Source organism: Phoca vitulina, unplaced genomic scaffold, assembly GCF_004348235.1.
Source record: "Phoca vitulina isolate PV1807 unplaced genomic scaffold, GSC_HSeal_1.0 scaffold1, whole genome shotgun sequence".
In the NCBI taxonomy this organism is placed as follows: domain Eukaryota; kingdom Metazoa; phylum Chordata; class Mammalia; order Carnivora; family Phocidae; genus Phoca; species Phoca vitulina.
Genome location: NW_022589704.1, coordinates 36,452,726 through 36,458,266, shown reverse-complemented (window position 1 = coordinate 36,458,266; position 5,541 = coordinate 36,452,726).

Here is a 5,541-nt window from a genome sequence, read left to right as displayed (position 1 = left end):
TGAAGGGGGGGAAATCAGGGGGAGATGAACCATGAGAGACTATGGACCCTGAGAAACAAACTGAGGGTTCTAGAGGGGAGGGGTGTGGGGGGATGGGTTAGCCTGGTGATGGGTATTAAAGAGGGCACGTACTGAATGGAGCACTGGGTGTTATATGCAAACAATGAATCATGGAACGCTACATTAAAAACTAATGATGTAATGTATGGTGACTAACATAACATAATAAAATTTTTAAAAAAAGTAAAATCTCTATTTAAACTTGTAGTTTAGACCATTCACATTTAATGTGATTATTGGTATACTTGAATTAAACCAGTTATTTAACTAGTTGTATTTTTCCCATCTGTTCTTTGCCTCTCTTTTCCTATGTTTTCTTACTTTTTCTTGTTTAATTGAGCATTTTTATGACTTAATTTTATTTCTTCTATTGACTTGTTATTTATATCTCTTTAAAACATTAGTGGTTGCTTTAGAGTCTACAATACACACATTTAGTTGATCAAAGTCTATCTTCAAGTAATACTACACTACTTCATGTATAATGTAATAACTTTATAATAGTGTGTTCTCAATTTCTTCCTCCTGTTCTTTGTGCTATTTCTGTCATACATTTAGTTGTGCATTTGCTATAAACATAAAATAAATTGCAATGGCACCATATTCTTTCTCTGTAGAAAATCTGTATAAAATCCTTTTGTATTTCTTACAGAGTAGTACTTTTGGTGCTGAATTTCCTCAGTACTTATCTACCTGAGAGAATCTCTACTTCTGTTTGGAAACATATTTTTGTTTGGTATGGAATTCTGGATTAAAAGTTTGTGGTTTTTTTTACATTTAAAAAATGCCACTCATTGTTTTCTACTTTGTATGATTTCTAGTGAGAACTGTATAATTCTTACTTTTATTGTTCTGTAGGTAATATGTCTTTTTTACCGACTGCCTTCAAGATTTTCTCATGGTCTTTTGTTTTCAACATTATGAATATAATATGCTTATGTAGTTTGTATATACTTCCCTTATTGGTGTTTTCTGAGGCTCTTCAATCTGTGGTTTACTATCGGTCATTGGAAAATTCTTGGCCATTTTATACTCAAATAATTCTTTTGCACTTTTTTTTTTCTCTTTCCCTCTCTATTCTTTCTGGTATTCAAATTATGTGTATGTTAGATAAACTGACATATTGATATTGTTCTACAGCTTTTGGATGCTATAGGTTTTGTTTGTTTTGGGTTTTGTTTTCTGTTTTTGTTTTTGTTTTTTACTTCTCCACTCTTTTTTTGGTTTGGTTTGGGTAATTTCTATGGATCTATCTTCCAATTATCTTCATGTTCACTGATTCCTTTCTTAGCTGTGTCCAGTCTAATGATGAGCTGCAACAAAGATATTCTTCATTTTTGTTGTTGTATTTTTAATTTTCAGCACTTGCAGTTGATTCTTTCTTACAGTTTATATCTCTCCCCTGAATTTACCCACTGATCTTGCATGCCGTCTACCTCTTCCATTAGAGGCTTTAGCATATTCAACACAGTTATTTTAAATTTCCTCTCTGAAAATTTCACCATCTGTGTCATATCTGAGTCTGGTTTTAATGATTATTTTTTTTTTTCTCTCAGGAGTGTGTTGTGTTTTTTTGCCCTTTTATATGTCTTGTAATTTCTGTTATTGAAAGTTGGGCATCTTGTGTAGTTTTTATGCCTGAAAATCAGCATTTCTTTCCTTCTGCTAAACCTATAATGTAGGGATTTGAATTAATGTAGTTAGAAGCTGGGCCTAGTTTTAAGTTTGTTGTTGTGGTGGTTACTTTTCAGGCACCCCACGCTTCAAATTCTTGCAATGATTCCTTGTGTTAGGTTGGTTTGTCGGAGGTTTTTTTTCCCCTCAGCAAGTGCTCCTATATTAACTTTAGAACTTCCTTTGTTCTGTGCCTCAGGGTGTTTCTCTCCTTACTCTTCCTTCTCCTTACCCCTCTCTCAGCCATATTCTGAGTTTACCTGTTACTTGAAGCTTGTTAGCTTGTCAGTAGGGAGCGGTAATGGGCATTCTCTCTTGTTCACATGAAAGCTTACTCTTAGCCCAGCATGGTATCCTATCCCTGGGTCCTGGAGTGTGGGCTTCTCAGCGATGCCCCTCCCCAGATTGTAGTCCTGGGCTCTGCATGCAATCTTCCCCTCTGAGTGTGGGATTTCTTTTGTTGTCATTCCCTTCCCCAGATGCAAGTGGTTTTCACCAGTGTCCTCAGGGTGACAGTGTTTTTGTTTTGTTTTTCCCCTTGCTTCCATAGTTTAAGGGGGACACTTTGCTCCATATGGGTGGCGGGGAGGGTGGGATACTTATAAAAAGGCTTTGATCCATAATAGAAGGATGCAGGTAGGGTCTGGTGCCAGCTTTTGCAGTGGCTGATCTGCACCATAATTAACACTTTCTTAAAACTTTCTTCAGTCTTTTTTTGTGATTGTCCTTTGTTCATGGAGAAGAAAACTAAAGAGAACATGGAATCCCTCGATTTTCTTATCTCCCAGGGACTTCACACTTTCTCCAGATTATATTTGGCCTTCACCAGCTTTCCAAACAACCTAAGTGAACTCTTTCTGCTGGTGTTCAATTGCATCTGCCCTACGTAAGCTATTGCTTATGTCTTAACACTCCCTGCAGGCACCTGCCTTTTCTTATATTTTGGGTTAATTGGTTGCCCTTCAATCTTAGCTTTCAGTGATTTCAAGAAAACTCATGATTTTTTTTTTTAAGCTTTTATATAAGTGTAAATAACACTCTTTCTTTCCAGCTCTCCACATTGCTGGGTGGGAAATAAGTTTGATATTAATGAAGTGTCATTGTAGAAATGATCAGAATTTTATATTTTCTTGCAAATTAACAGCCAAGGGTTTTATGGACATAAAAAGAAAGATATCTACAAGTAGATAAAGATGTGTTATGTTTTGTTCCTGAAATACTTGCAAAGAGATTATTCTCACACTCTAAGCACTGTAACCGAAGGTAGGATAGATTGCCAAATTCTTTGGAATAGATGAAATCATTTCAAAGCAATGAAGGGCTGATGTTATCAATTCACATGTTGCACAGGATTATCATGAAGGCATCATGTCATGGTTTAAATAGCAGCATTTTTTTCTTCCTCAGTGGTTATAAAATAAATGTATGACTTATAATTGATGGCATTCTCTGTACTGTTAGCAGTGGAGTGGGGCTTTGTGTAGGTAGAGTGGCAGGTGACTTTCAGATTAGGCACTGAGATTTAAGTGCCTACAAAATAAAAAATATCTATGTAAGATTGCCACATTAATTTTTTTTTTCGTTCGTGATTGACTTAAAATAATTTTATTTATGAGGTTATCAGCTGTTGTATTGAAAAATGGGCAAAAGTTTTCTGGTGGCTTGGAATGAAGATCAGGTATATTTTTAATGAAGGGAAAGTAGACTAAAAGTCCATACAAAGGCAAGTATTATTGGTGTCTAAGAAGTGCATGTGCCATGGGTGACTTGGGGTAGAAAGGAAGGAAAAGGCTGAAAGGAAAACAACAGAGCTGGTACATAGAGACAGGGAAGCATCAGTAATGTTGCACTGTCTTCTCTATATGACCTGGATCAGTCTCTTCACATATTGCTCTAAGAAGAATAAAGTACATGTGAATTTATGATACCGATCTTTTACTACATATCCAAAGGAAATCTAACTCCTCCTTGGACAACCATATCACATTTACCTGTGGAGGAGAGTGGGTGCAGGATTCTTAAAGAGGAAATTGACTCTTGGTAAATCTGCTTTGCCAAGGAGACATCATATTCTGGGATTCTGTATGTTGACTTCCTAAGTAGACGAGTTCATGTTTAGAATACTTAACCTCGTAAAAGAATCCTTCAGCATTTTACCAAATCTTTATAGTTCTTGACATGTAAAAAAAATTTGTACATCCCTATCTCAAAAACCCATAACAATTTTCAAGGCAAAAATGAAGTAAAATTAAGAGTTGTGTAAAGCTGAGGCTCCATCCTTCTAGAAACACTTGATATCTTTGCTTCATATTAGGATGTTATCTTTAATCTTTGATTATAAAAACAAAATGTAAGATGTAAATGCCCTAAGTTAGGGAATAAAGACCAGATAAATATTTGGTCTCCTTGTATTTCTCTGTTAGATCATTCATAAAAATTCCAAGTGAAGAGATATGCCACATGCTAGTGTATTTTTTGTAATGTATTTCTTTGGTAGTATTTTAAATAACAGGGAGTACCAAAAAACTGATCATTATGGAGGGATTTAACCTCAGCTAGCTATTTTATAACCAATGCTTTATTCCAGCTCTATAATTAACATCTAAAATTAACATTTTCAACATGACTTTAAACATTAGAGAATCTAAGTAGATATAAATACTTAAAGTACTATTGCTTTGCACTTTTTAGGCCTTTCAAAACGGAACTAAAGGCAGTCTCTCTCCACATGAAATATGGCACAGTACATGCTTTGGAACTGTTTTATAGTTTTAAATATTTTTTATGCAATTGGGTATAACTATTTCCATATGTTTATAAAGAGCAAAAGGAGGTAACAGCAGAGATGCTGAAATGTTCTATGTCCCTTTTCATTACTAGCCACATAAGAGAACCAGCCTCTTCTTATCTCTAGTCTATTGGTAAATAGAATTTATTCACTTTCCTTAATAGTAACCTGAAGATGCTGTTTAATGCACCATAAACAAATCTTATGAATTTTTTACATGATTAAAATGGTCATAACTATCCAATGTTTCTTGCTGATTGAATCTGCCACTTCTGTTTACTAGGAAAATAAATAACACATGTTTGCTGTCTTTCTAAAAGGTTCCTATTTATTCTGTGGTCATTTCCCACTTATAATATTTCCAGCTTAATTTCATAAAACAGCTTTTATAAGACTTGAAAAAAAAAAAACCCTTATTGTACATTGTCTTCAAGTATTTTGCCTCTGAGCTCAGGACTTTTTTTTGAAGAAAATTCCAACTATCCAGTTTTTCTTTTCTTTTCCTATCTTCCTTCATTCCTACCTCTCTCCCTCCCTCTCTTTCTTCCTTTCTTCTGTTCTCCTTCTTTTCTCTCTTTTTTTTTTGAGACCTGTATTAGAGTTGGGATTTAAAAAGTGACACAGCTGCATGCCTTACATGTGCGCGCAGAACCAGCAGAATACAGCTGTTTGAGAACTCCCCTCCAACTGCCATCTGTATTAGAAATGCGGGGCCGAATTTATAGTTGTCAAACAAAGAAAAAACGAGGTTTACAGGACATTTGTCTGTCAGAGGGTTCATTAAGATGAACAAGCATGCAGAGAAAACTGTCTATCAAGAAAACTCCCATTGTTATCATTTCTCAAGGATAGATGCCATAAGTAATGCTATTTATGCCTCCCTTTTGATAATTGAAGGCCTGTATGATGTTCAGTGAGCATGGCTAAATCACATCTTCAGTAGATAAATTCCTAGTATGTCAGGGACTCCATGTTATATGCTTGATGCTCATTCAAATTGAGAGTCAAGGCCTGTTTCT